Here is a 14,717-nt window from a genome sequence, read left to right on the forward strand (position 1 = left end):
AACAACAATGTTTTGTTCCGGTTTTGTTTTACCAGTTGCAGCGTAACGTTATGAGTTTTTGATAAAATAACGTGATTTGAATCGAGAAATATACTATCAAGAAACCAATAGGAACTGTCAAGGTACTGAATTTTCATTCTGTTTTTTAAATAAAATATAAATTACTACACAAATCTTTAACATATATGTAGTTCTTATACGTCATTTACAGCACGAGAGTCATCTTACACCACCCCGGGGTGTAAGATGGACTTTTCCAGCACCGGTAAAGATACCGGAAATCCCCGTCTGGTTTGCAAGAATAAGTAATATTGTATGTTTTAGTTCCTTCTTTATGTTTTAACTAAAAAAATAATTAGGCATTCACAAATCTCAGGGCGGATACAGGATTTGGTGTAAGGGTGCAAAATATTTGTAGTAGAACAACTAGGAGGGTCCGTGGGCATGTCCCCATCTACCCCTCCCCACCCCACCCCACCCCACCCCGACGGAACATTTTGAAAACAATAAAGCCATCTGGTGCATTCTTGGCGTTCTGGGGTGCTTTTTTTGGGTATTGAAAAAGGACAGGTTTTATGATAAAATCAACTACGTATAGTCCATGTTTTAATGACTCGTCAGACTTATTCTTGCTTAAGTATCTCGGAATGGAATTTCTAAGCCCGATTTCTGAGGATTTTTATGGGGAGGGGTTACTAATTTTTATTAATGTAAAATAAAAAAAAAGCTTTATAGGAACTCATGCAAACTTGTCGGACTTTTATTGTGCGAGCGTAGCGAGCAAGAAAAAAATGCATTGTTTTACCCAAACAAAAGACAAATTGCCTATGCGAGCATAGCGAGCGAGAAAAATGCATATTTATATTTTCACCCAGAACAAATGATGAATTACTTATGCAAGCGTAGCGAGCGATAAAAAATTCCCCAATCCCTGGATCCGCCCTTGAATCTGTGCTAAGCAGACAGTTTATTTATCCTTCGATTCTACTCGTTCAAAAGACAGAATTAACAGTCAAACATATAAGTGTGGTTCCTTTGAAAACCATTCGGATTAACGAAATCATGCATGCAACAAAAACACAGACATCCTATTTGGATAATCTCCCAATCGGCGTAATATTCAGTATATTTTTCAGTTGTTGTGTTCCTACATTTAAACTGTGTATTTTGTATACATTATCATGATTTAAACTATAGTACCGTTTGCTATTTAATAATGATAAGTTCCAAAAAGATAAGGCATTACAAAAATGACGTTCCCAGAGTAGGATATCAACTCATGACTCAGGCTTGAGACAAAAACAATAGTAGGCTAGTAGGTAATTAATTTGATTAAGATAGAACTGATCTAAATCAGGAAGAATGACAGAAACAAAGCATTTATTTTTATTTGCGCTTTTCTCTCCGATAACAGGTTAACGAAAACTTGATTTTCTTAGAAAAATGAATTTTGCGCTTATTTAAATGCAAAGTAAAATTTTAGGTTCGATTTACGGAAACAGGAAATAAAAATCGGGGAATCTTAATTCAAACTCCGCAATGACTCGCAGTCCCTGACTTTTGCATGAAAATCGTTATTTCTTGCCCGAGAAAATAACAATCAATATTAAAAAAAAGACTTAAACAAAGTTTACAGCATTTCCAGTCATAGTTATTTTGTTTCCAAACTATTTTCCCATATAAAGGTTTTGTTTTTATCTTTTTTTTAGAAAACCCGGCTTCAGTAAAACGTTGACTTTACATAGTTAATCTTTCAAAATGTGTGATGGTCGTGTGTTCGAGTCCCACACTCGGAAAGTCTTTCTCCCAATTTTGTGACGATTTTTCCTTTAAAAACTGAACATGATTTAATTGCAAACAAAACTATCTGGAGTTTCGATCACGAAAATGTATATAAAGTAAAACATTACAAAGGTAGGAGAATGAAAACTGAAGCAACAGCTGAATTTACCGTAAAGTTTATCAGTACTCTTTCAAAACAAACTACATGCAGAAAAGGAATGCTCGTGTAAAAATCGTTCTGATCAAGGAAGACTAAAATGAAATGAAATCAGTCATAGGTATTTTAAATACAAGATATTGTTGTTTTAATCAAAATATTTATATCGTAAGTATTTTATGATTATTATTTATTTGTGTTTCCCTCAATGCTATTAATACCAGTAAATCATACGTATGCCACTGTCAAAACTAAAGATAAATATACTTGCACCCATAATAAATACTGCGTTAATGTGTCACCGAATAGAGAAATGTCTTATTTTGTGTCGGTCAGTAACATGAGTGAAGTATGAAATAACCATATATGTAACAACGAATAATAGCGTTATGTATTTAAAAGCTTTACATTCCAAAAAATCCTTCAGTCGCAATAAAATTTCTCTGTTTTCAAGTTTCAATCAAACGATTAGTACCTGTATAATAGGTTGTGAATTCATACGATGCGTTACATATTGTATTTTCTAATACCTCGGGAACTCATCTGTAGAATACTGTGATTGCTTCTATTTCATCAGCACTGTCAGTTCAATCATCAATAGTTTTCGTTCTTTATTTCCCCAAAATACCACATAAAATGCTACCGCAATAAACGCACGGTGTGATATATCGCTGAATGAACAAAACTGATAAGCAGGTGAGTGAGGTCGTTCCCACCCCGTCCAACAAACAAAATTTCTTAAAACGTTGTTTTGATCAAATTGAACTTCTACGGACTTGAAGTTGAAGAAAATATCATGCGCAGATATAAGTGTATGTCATACTCATACTTATTGCAGAATGATAGGAATGTCAGTGACAGAAAAAACTCCTTTTGGTTAATGAGCATATGCATTGTAAAAATTAACCTGGTATGTCAGTAACGCACTGAGACTTCGAGCTTTCAAACTTTACACGTCAATGTTTTTTGTGTAACAACTTAATAACTTTTATAATGCTAAAAGCGACAGTTTATAAAGATAAGACACTTATTAAAATATAGCAAATTCATGATATAAGTTTTAAAATAGTGTGCTCTGGGGACAATTTTTCTGTAGGATATATCTGTTCGTTATGTGAACATCAAATTTTATTTTATTTATTTATTTATTTTTTTTGCATGAGAATTGTTTTCTGTGATTCCCATGTGTTTAATTGATGTCTCACGGTTTCTATATTTTTTGCCTAATGATCCTAAACCCGTGCAGCCGCAGCATTATTATTTTATTTGAACCGTCGTAAACTACAATTATTTCGCACATGTACAACACACTTTATAGCCTATGCTTTGTTGAAACATTTTTCTATCATGAATTTCTAGACTTGGCGATCGCTAAACAAAAATCGCGCAAAAATAGCATGAAATCCCCGTGTTAAGGTAAATGCACGAGTTATCTATGATCTTGGCTTTAGAATTTCCAAGTGTTTAAACAGTTTTAAGAACGTATTGGAGTCAGATCCTTGTGTCATTTTCTTTGATGTGTAGTAGATAAAATCAATCAGATAATGTACTAATGTTATGATTAATGTGGTCTCTAAATTTTACAAATACTTAATAAAATAAAACTGTATTAAACTATTTCGGCTTTGTAGTATTCACTACTCTTCAACATACGCAGATAGTTGCGTATCAAGTTGACAGCAGCTTATACATGTATAAACATCGTAGGAGGTAATTACATAACAAATGCTGTTTCAAATGCAGCACAGGTCTTTCAGAGGTTAGTATCGTTTTTACTTTTGGGACATTTTTACATCATAGATTTCAACACATTGCAATTGCTGAACAAAATCTGCGCGAAAATAGCATGGAAATCCTGTGTTAAGATAATTGCATGAGTTAGCTACTGTATCCTATAGGTTTTATTATTTTCACGTGTTCTTAATCAGTATTTTAAACGTACTGGAGTCAGATCCTCATATGCATTTCTTTGATGTGTAGTAAATAATATCAATAAGTTAATGTATAAATGTTGTTGTTCCTTTTTTACAAAAAACGAAACTGTATTAAAATTCTCTGGCTTTGCTGTATTAATTACTGTTGAATTTACATAGGTAATTGCATTAAGAGCTGAATATATGAACATCTTTGGAGGTAATACTACTTTTATTTTTTCAAATGCAGCACGGTAATGCAAAAGGAATTAGTATATTTCAGCACCGCGCCTAAGTTGAAAGTTTGTTAAATGCGATTATAGAATGTATAGTTTGAGTAGTGTTCCTATGTATTATAATATTCTCAGTTTAACATGAGTATTGTCAAATCAAGTCATTAACTTAGAAATAAAAGCGCATAACACAATAAGCCGGAAAAGATATGCGGTAACATAAATATATAATACTGTCTTGTGAACGTAAAAAGATATTTAATTGGTAATTGATGAATTAATCAACATAATCTTTTCACCCATAAGCTTATAATGACGAACGCATTATGTTAAATTAGTGAAAATAATTTAAACCTTTGTGTGTATGTACTACGAGTTGTATACAGGTAAACTGGGGAACTGCAGTAAATAGCGAAAGATACACACCGTTGTAAAATTCTGATTGTGTGTGAGATATGTGTATGACCAGAACCGACGTACCGGGGAATAAATTTCTATCGCTCAGAATCAGCTCATATTTCGAGGTATGACTAATTTGAAGGTCAGGAATAACGTGGTATTGTTAAAATGAACTGGGGAATTCCCCGGTTCGAGGCGTATCCCCAGTACGTTGGTGTGTATTCATACGAAATTACCCAGTTGGCAGCGTTTACAAACTCACACACACACACACACACACACACACACACACACACACAACACACCACACCCATCCCCCTAGAACCAGCAGTCTTGTAATTTGTCGCATTTAAGAGAGTAAAAAATCAATATTTGATCAGACGATCAATTTTAACACATTTTGCAATGCCAAATATAAAAAAGGTTACAAATAATAGCATTTACCCTTCCTCCTCTGTGAAAGTCGGCAGAAGCAAGCGTAAATGCCCAGTTAACGACATATGAACCCTTTTAAATGTAAACATCGTCGTCGTCGGCATGTTGTGTTTTGGTGGTTGATGGGGACTGCTTATCTCACATGCAGACGATTTGTAAACTCGAAAAAATCAAGTTTTAAAAATCAAACAGTGGTAGCAAGCATAAACAGTCTGATGAACCTCAGGGTTAGACATTATTATTTTCTAAAACAGAGGCTAGCTAATCTCGGTTGCCAGGGTCTTGCGGCATTTATCCCTACTGAAACTGAAACTGCTTTATTTGATTAAACGCCTAATTTTACACATAGTATATTCACCGGCGTTGTACATTAAATTATACCAGATTTATATAGCGCCAAAGGCGCTTTACATAGTTCAAATGCAGCCACACAGGGCGCATAATTCATCCTCTACTAGTACAGACACAGAGCGATCTGACCAGAGGGACAGAGTGAGACAAAGCCCCCACGACAGAGAGATCAGAAATCAGATACAGGCTTATCCGGCTAACTTAGCATAGCTCGTTTCGAATAGACAGCCTGGTTCTTTAACGTGCCCAGTGTATAGCACTGATACACGCAAGGATTGCCTGGGTTCCTGACCAGCACACCTCTAGTTGGGTGGGAAACACTGAAAAGCGTTTCTGAAAATTCCCGAGTAGCTGCCGGGTATCGAACCCCGACCTCAGGATTGGAAGGCCAGTGTGCAAACCACTGAGCTATCCGTCCATCCCTAATTTCGGGTTTCGTGCAACACTACCCTAGTCCTTTTGTTATTTGTGTAATGAGCTTATTTCTGCTTTTGCAAACTATATTTATTTGCCGTCGAATACTAGTTTCAAAAATATTTTTTAAAATGTTGCATTCTTCTTTTTGTCGCCAACTGTCAACTGCACTTCTTACAAAACATTGCTGTTCCATCTGCTACTGCCCAATGTGGTTCTGGGACGATCTGTGTATGAAAAGAATTGGAACCACTGCCTTACCCTTGCATGATCGTAAGAGGCGACTAATAGGGTCTTAACACTTTGTTTTGCAGTAACTCCGTGATTCCAGCAGGTATGCAAATTTTGATTCCATACCTCATGTTTTTATTTCGATGTAAATGAGATGTGGAACCAAAATTTGTAGTCCCGTTTGGCGCCATATAACCTATACTGTGTTGGTGCGCCGTAAAACCCAAATAAATAAAATCCATCTGCTACATTAATTTTGTGAAATATGTTATCAAATATTTCAGAATACAATTAGCATTACATTCATGTATTTTGATCGATTTACATGCTTCAAATTAAGTGACACTGAGGTGTTTTTATGATGTACTTCTTTAGACACCACTTTTTCGTTTACCTATGTTTGCTGAGTAGAATGATTATGATCTTAGCTTCTGGATATTAATGACTTTGTTATCTTTCATTTATATAGGCAAGCAGATGTCGACCAATAGTTTGTCCATCACCACAGCTACGAGACAGAACTGGTAAATGTGCATACCTAAATAAAATTTGGTATGATCAAGTATTGACCGTACATATAAATCTTACCACAGAACAAGCCGTCAATATATCTGAGGTGTTTGGTATCGAGTTTGGTCACGTGACGCGAATTTTACCTGCACTCAAATCACCATGGACGAAATTTTGGTTTATTGATATCATACTAAATGAACTTATGGATGGATATAAAAATCGTACAACTTTATTTGTCGCAATAAGCAATATCAAATCAGCAGTACAAATAAAATCTCTCTTAAAAATGTAAGGAAAATGGTGACACAGGATTGGTTGCTACAACATAACAATTCCACAATTGTTTTCAAATCAACTTTCATGTCGCTTTTGACGATAAACGCTGCAGAAGATTCATCCGTGCCCAGCAATCATTCAGGTATTCCTCCTATACCACAATACATTTTACTTTACCAAAGAACATATTTTCATGACAATCTGCGTATGCACTTGATCACCAAACTCTACATGTGCACTCAGGTCGAACTATGGCAGTCTGATTTTATTCTCACCCTTGCAAATACAGTACTTTTCAATACTATAACACAACGTTTCATGTTTGACGGAGAGTTTGCTTTGGTGCCAAGTAGTACCTTTGGTGTTCGCGCAAGAATTTGCATTGAAGACTCTGGAATGTACAAGCAGGGAGTAACTATTTCCAAAGGATTTTGTGTAAATCGTTCTTTACGTCTTGTTGTCACTGCATTGCTGTGTGGAGTTCTGTACCATGTAAATCTCATGCAATTTATTTTTGGTGTCTAAAATGTTCAGCTGAAATGTTCTTAAATATAATCAATAAAATCAAACTATATGAACATGTAATGAGGAAAGGAGGTATTAAGATCCATATATTTTGTATTATTAACTTGCAACAACATTATTTTTTTTAAAAATTTTGCATGGAAAAAGCGTTGCTTGACGCACAATATATAATACCCAATATATTTTAAATGAAATTTAGTCGTTTCGCATCGGTGTGTGATATAAATTGAACCTATGATACTATTGGTATTTTTGTTGAAAACATCGAAATGGATTTTATTCAAGATGTAATATTGTTAGTATGGAATTATTCTGTAAACTTTCTCAAGAATGGTTAAAAGATATATAATGTTATCTACAAATAAAATTTGTTTAGTATCATTTCACACCTTGGAGGTCTGGACAAAACCAAAGTTTTTCTTCAACTGTAGTTTTGTATAATTATGCAATACATTTTGACAATTTTAGGGATAATATATTTTGGCACATTTTGCCTTTGTTCAGGTTATACCGTGACGAAAGGTTTACTAACATTTAGATGCTATGGTTACCACGTGAGGAACACCTGCGGCCCTCGACAGTACTAATGTAAAATTGCAAATTGGACTCGATACCACAATAAATACTATTATATTTATCAACCAAAGTTTAGCATTTCTCGTTGTAAAGTTATTGCACTTAATTAAAACTATCTGTGTTGTGAAATGTATTTCGAAATATTATGGTGGTATATATCAATAAGTTGACGTAGATGAATACAGTCATGTGTTTCGCCCGAGCCTCGAACACTGACAATGTCAGTCTAACTCTTAACAAGTATATTTTATGTGCATCAGTAATGTCTGTTGAGAAAAAAAACAGCATTTCATCTGTAAAAACTAGAAGCGACCATGATGGAGTTAATGTCCGCCCTGTTATTGATAGCATCTGAATTGAAGGGGCTGATGAAATGACGTCGAAAAGTCGAGTTTAATTTTCGACATATCTGGTAAGGATATCGAAGATGTTCACGGCATCCTGTGTCCTCGAAAGGTTTCAAACAGCTGTCATCCATATGCTGTAAAAATGTCTGCAATGCGAGGGTAAGACAAACAGATCACAGTTATTTGCCTGGGCACATTCATTAAGGTTTGAGGACATTTTTTGTGAACATTAATAAGGTATTAGGACTTAATAGCTATTAGCACGAGATGTGAGTACATGTTCAAAGTGCTCCATTAATCTCTGTAACCCCAACTCCCACCCCAAACTTACAGATCCGTAGGATGATACTTAAACAGAATATTATTCAGCTGCTCGAAATAGATGGCCGACTTGCACTTCCGGTAAGCGCTACCATTAATCTGTGTGTCTTTTAACCCTTAGAGTTGGCCACATAACCATAAAGCTCCAAAACCACTTTAAGCCTGGCCACTTACTAGTGCCATGGTAACAAGATCTTTGCCTTGAACTGCTTCTTGCTCAAGTGAAAACATAGGTTGTAGTTTTGGTTTTTTCCTCCATCAATGTGTCTTTTAAAGCTGGAAATGGTATGTCAAACCTGTTTGCAATTTTTTTACCGTGAATGTATTAAAAGCATATGTTAATTCATGTAAGGTACAATGAACTCTGTACTTCTCGCTACCACGAATAGAAGTCTATAATAAAAAAATGACCTTGTACAATAAGGGAATTCGGGACAACATTTTTGGACACACCCTGTACTTGTCGTTCACTACGTCAAAAATGGAACAGGGAGCAGACAATGATTTTGTAAGGGCATTTCCGGTAGTTGTAACTGCGCATGCAGCTGATCCGTTACTCATAAATTCTGTTCTTCGTTAAATAGAAAGTGAAATTATTTTCAGACGGTATCAAACACTTCGCGTAATAGAAACAGACTCTTTGTTGGTAAAAATTCATAGGAATGTGTGTAAAGGACGATTTCGGTGAATCAAACATCCAATAAATGAAATAATGTAGAGTTAAGGCCCCTGGCAAAAATGAACATACATGTAATTAAAATAATATCTAAATATCGCAGAAAAGGCATGGATACCCACGATGGTTTCTCTCTGATGTACATGACATAAGCTACTTAAACCGTTAAAAAGAAAAAAAGTTGCCTGTTGAAAAAAAGCATAATGATGAAAGATGTGTAGTTTTTGTCACATTATGGTATATCCGAGAAATTTTCTCAAAAATAAAAATTGAGAAAACATTTCGTTTCATGTAAATTTTGGAATTAATGACAAAATTATAATTGTTTGTGTCAATCAAAATGATTAAAGCCATTTATCAAAATGTTAAATCCTGTATAAAAGACTTGCATACAATGTCATATTCACATTATTTTGACATATCACTCGGTTTGAAACAAGGGGAGCCACTCTCTCCTCTGCTCTTTATCCTCTTTGTGAATGATATAAATAGTATAGTTGATTTTTCACAACTTACAAATGACGACATAAACTTGTTATCTATGTATATGTTACTATTTGCTGATGATATTGCATTATTTACTACCAATCCTGATACTCTTCAACTCCAACTCAATAATCTTTTTGAATATTCACGCAAATGGGGATTGAAAATAAATGTTAATAAAACTAAAATTTGTATATTTGAAAAGAGAAAATCTAGAAATAATTATAGATGGTTTATAAATGGAGAACATGTCGAAATTGTAGATTCTTTTTGCTATCTTGGAGTGAAATTTAATTACACAGGTACTATGTTAAATGCTGTTAAAACGCTAAATGACCAGGCTCTTAAAGCATATAATAACCTGTTGTCAGTATTTAATCGAATTAAGATGGACATTAAAACTAAATTGTCTTTGTTCGATTCTCTTGTAACTCCAATAATTCTGTATGGTTCAGAAGTATGGGGAATATATAACTACAAAGAAATCGACAAAATTCATCTCAGGTTCTGTAAAATCATTCTAAGGGTTTGTCCTCAGACTTCCAATGCGGCTGTTCTTGGTGAGCTTGGTCGTTTCCCTCTTTCTGTTATATGTAAAGAGCGATCTCTAAAGTATTGGTTAAATATAATGAAAACTCCCCAGTCACTTGTACACAAAATTTTTATAGAACAGTGTGATTTGTTAAATAACAATATTGAATCTACTTGGGCTTCAGCTGTTAAAAGACAACTGGATATCTTAGGATATAGTTATTTGTGGAATAATCAGAACTATGATATTAATTATATGCCAATGTTAAAACAAAGATTACGTGACCAGTATGTACAAGACTGGAATGATGTGATAAATAACCAGTCCAAATTGTTTTATTATAGAAAGTTTAAAACGGTGTACAAATTTGAAAAATATTTAGATGTAGTAGGTAACGATTTACATAGAAAAGAAATGTCTCGTTTTAGGCTTTGTTCTCATAATCTTGAAATTGAAAGTGGAAGATTTTCTGGAGTTGAAAGAAACTTACGTGTTTGTAAACTTTGTACACAAAATGTAGAATCTGAATATCATTTTCTGTTATGCTGTCCAATTTATAGAAATCTTCGTCAAAAGTATGGTATTGTTCAGTCATTTCCATGTATAAATAAATTTACAAGGACATTATCTTCAAGTAATAATAAAAATATAAGAAATACAGCCAAATATGTATATTATGCTATGCAATTAAGAAAGGAAAAACTTACAGATATTGCTGCTTCTTAATGATTAATATATATATTTAGTACCTATAGTTGTTTTTTACTGTATATTTTGTGATATCTTGGCCATCCTTTTTATTTCTGTAAATGGCCAAAGGTATATTGTATATGCCGATATGCCAATAAATCTGAAACTAAATCTGCAACTGTGTCAATTACTTAAGAAATAATTTACAGCAAAAGAGTGTTTTAACACTATTTATGCACGATGGGCGTTTATACGTCGGGCGTAATAATCTAATAAATTATTTGTACGACGTATTACCACCCGAGGGTATAAATAGTGTTAAAACACGGTTTTACTATAAACTATTTCGATTCTAATATGCCCATAATCTAAAACAGTACACAAAATATAGTAGCGCTCTTTCTTGGTCGCAACAAAAACATTGGCGTCACTGAACGTTAACGTGACGTCATTCTCGCGTAAGAGTGTTTTAACAGAGTAAAGCTTATTAGAATTAATATTCTAAGTTTTAAGGTGAAAAATTTCAGAAAAATAAACCAGCTTGTCATGAAATTTATTCATAATTTGCTTTAGTTCTTGATTCTCATATTTGAATACCAATTTCAAATGGTAATGCACTTGTCACTAATTCAATAACATAAAAAACGGGCATGGCGGCATAACCTTATGATCGCTGAAAATGACAGAGTACATACTGAAGTAGATCTAGTATTATGTAGAATTTAAAAAAAAAAAGTTCTTAGAAATAATAACTTCAGGGAATAAGTGAAAGTTTACGCGAAACGTGGTGGGCTGTCTTCATATTTCTGGGTAATGTATTTAAGTGGGCATCTCCCATGTGTTTACATTTGTTGCTCAGTCAGCGTACAGAATAATCGTAAACATACAAAAATACTAAGCGGAAACTGTAACATGGGAATATTTGGTGGAAGTTTGAATGTTCACGTGTGTGCAAACACTGTCTAAAACGCACACACAGAATAAACCCCGGAAAGGGCTTTATGTTAACTGTGTTCGTTATGGGCATGGTTTTCACATGCATGAACACCAGACAAAAATTAATCCTTAAATATTTAATTCCAAATATTTACTTTCACTACATATTTTATTGTGTTGTTTAGGCTGTTCTATTAAATGATCGACATCCTGACATATGGACTCAATGGAAAGCAAACCACTTTCTTGTAGCAAGCTACTGTAAAAAGGTAAATATTAGGATTGAATGCTACTTTTGTGCGTTATGGGTATATACCACATTGGGACTTCTTGCAAATCATCAAAGTATCGCTAGCGCGATTCATGGATTCACAAGAAGTCCCAATATGGTTTATATCCGTATAAACGCACAAAATACCATTTAATTCTTAAACACCCATATGGTTTTGAAATGAATTGAAAAGAATGGCCAACGAAATGGCGGCAAACATAACCTTGCGTTTTGCTTATTACGAGAAGAAAATCAAACTTTTTGGTTTCCGCATTATAATTATCTTCTATGAATGAAACAGCAGAGTCGTTGTAATTGAGTCTGCTCATTGGTGGTAATGAAAAGTTCAACACCCAGGCGTCCCATACCTACTTTATCATCAGGCTCCATGAGCCATTAGACCAAAACAAAATGACAATGCTCGATTGCAAGAGCGGGGATATATTTTACGGACACCACACAGGACACCACAGAATTAAAGACCTTATTGTGGTAGATTATAAGATTCTTTCACTAGATGCAGGTGCAGATGGCTCTGATCTGGCTCGAGGGTAACTGTTTAGGTGGTAACGAGGCTCCGCCGAACAGTTTCCCGAGAGCCAGTTATTCACGTCTGCACCTTCAGCCAGTGATCGAATCTTTTTCTTGTATACCATATTCAAGAAATTATTGTAAAAATAAAATCAATCGAACGACTTTCCTTTTAAAACTATATCTTATAGTAGCGTATTTAAACAAAGCGCGAGAAAGCAACGTCCGTAAACAGGAAAGACGCCATGACTTTTCAAGGACAAATGGCAGAGTTTAGTTCCGGTTTTGTTTTATCATGTGCAGCGTAACGTTATAATTCTTTGATATAATAACGTTTTTTTGAATCGAGAAATATACTATCAGGAACAAAGAGGAGCTGTCAAGGTATTGGATTTTTATTCCGTTTTGTGAAATAAACTATAAATTACCACATAAATCTTCTACATATATTATGTAGTTCGTTATACGTCATTTACAGTACGAGAGTCATCTTACACCCCGGGGTGTAAGTTTTTTCCAGTACCGGTAAAATACCGGAAATCCTCCTAAGGTATGCAATAAAAGAAAATCTACAAGAAGTCTCTTTGGCAGCCTAGAACGCAACCAAATAAAATAATTACTCGGTTTAGTTTTTTAAAGAATTAATGAAATGTGCTACCACTAATATTTATGGCTGAAGTCTGTTCAGAAATAATCTTCAAAAATCTTAAACGAACTTGAAATATTAAATTCCAGATATTATGAAATCAAGTCGCGATTTAAATAAAAACAGATACTGTACATGCGCAGTTGCAAAATATTTACCTTTGTGTTTATCTTCAAAACATGATAGAAAACGAAATTTTGTGTCTAGAGTGAAGTGAAGACTGAAGCGCACACTGGCAAATGTAGTGAAATGAGACGTTTCCAGAGGAAAAAAACGGCTGAAAGGAATCTCTGTTGATAAGCAGACATATGTTTGTCATTCACACATCAATATATACACGGGGCTGCAGGCTTTTCCTTTGGGATATTTATCCTTGTTTGTTTGGGGTATATGTTGTTGATTTTGTTTGCTCCAAAAGCTTTTAATTGCTGTACTATAAGTTGTGGATTCTTGCAGTTACTGGATGATGAAGAAGAGAATCTGGAGTGATATCAACAAGTTTGTGCCTAATTTTGTATGCATGGTGGAGATAATTTTATTTAGACTGTCCTGTACGTTTTGAACATGGCGGGGATTAGCAGTGTCTCTCAGGGCTCCCCGGTAGTATTTAATTGTCACAGACCGTTCAGACCCTGTATCCCACTCTTAGTGTGTATGTGTGTTCGTGTGCGCGCATGTGTGCGTGCGGTAGTGTGTGTTTCTGGGGCTTTTCTTTAAGCCATATTTTGCATTGTATGGAAGCCAGAATGTTATGTAATGATGTATATACTAACCCCATTGTACGGCTATCAGAGTAATGGAAAGCCGAAATTCAAAATTTCAAAATTGTTAGCCCCACCAAAAGCCTCCTCCACCCCAAATACAAAGGTCCAAAATGCCAAAACTTAAGAGTAGTCAAAGGCTCACTCTCCTTAATATTAATTGTAGGTCAATAAAAAACACAGTTCAAGACCTACACAGGTTAAACCAGACATCATCTGCTGCACTGAAACCTGGTACAGCAGAAATTTTCCCAGATAACCTCAACTACCAGGTCTTCAGAGATGACAGAGTCTCAAGTCAGGGTGGGGGTGTTCTGACTGCCATATCCAAAAACCTGATCAGTAAAGAATAACCCGACCTTTAATCAAATTGCAACCAATGCTGGGTTAAAATCAGTATAAAAGAAATACGAGAGAGAGAGAGAGAGAGAGAGAGAGAGAGAGAGATATATGCTCCTTTTATAATCCCCATGAAAATGACCAAGAAGCCCTTGCAGAGTTATGGTCATTCGTCACCAAAATTCCACAAAACAGTATTGGCTGGATACTAGGTGACCTCAATTAACTTACCTGAAATCGACTGGTAATCTGAGTCCCCTAAAGCCAACTGCAAATACAGATACCTATACGACACTTTCCTTGACAATCTTGTTAACTTTAACTTTCAACAAATGGTCACAATCCCCTCTAGGAAAGAAAATATCCTAGATCTTTT

Source organism: Mercenaria mercenaria, chromosome 1 (assembly GCF_021730395.1).
Source record: "Mercenaria mercenaria strain notata chromosome 1, MADL_Memer_1, whole genome shotgun sequence".
Classification (NCBI taxonomy): Eukaryota; Metazoa; Mollusca; class Bivalvia; order Venerida; family Veneridae; genus Mercenaria; species Mercenaria mercenaria.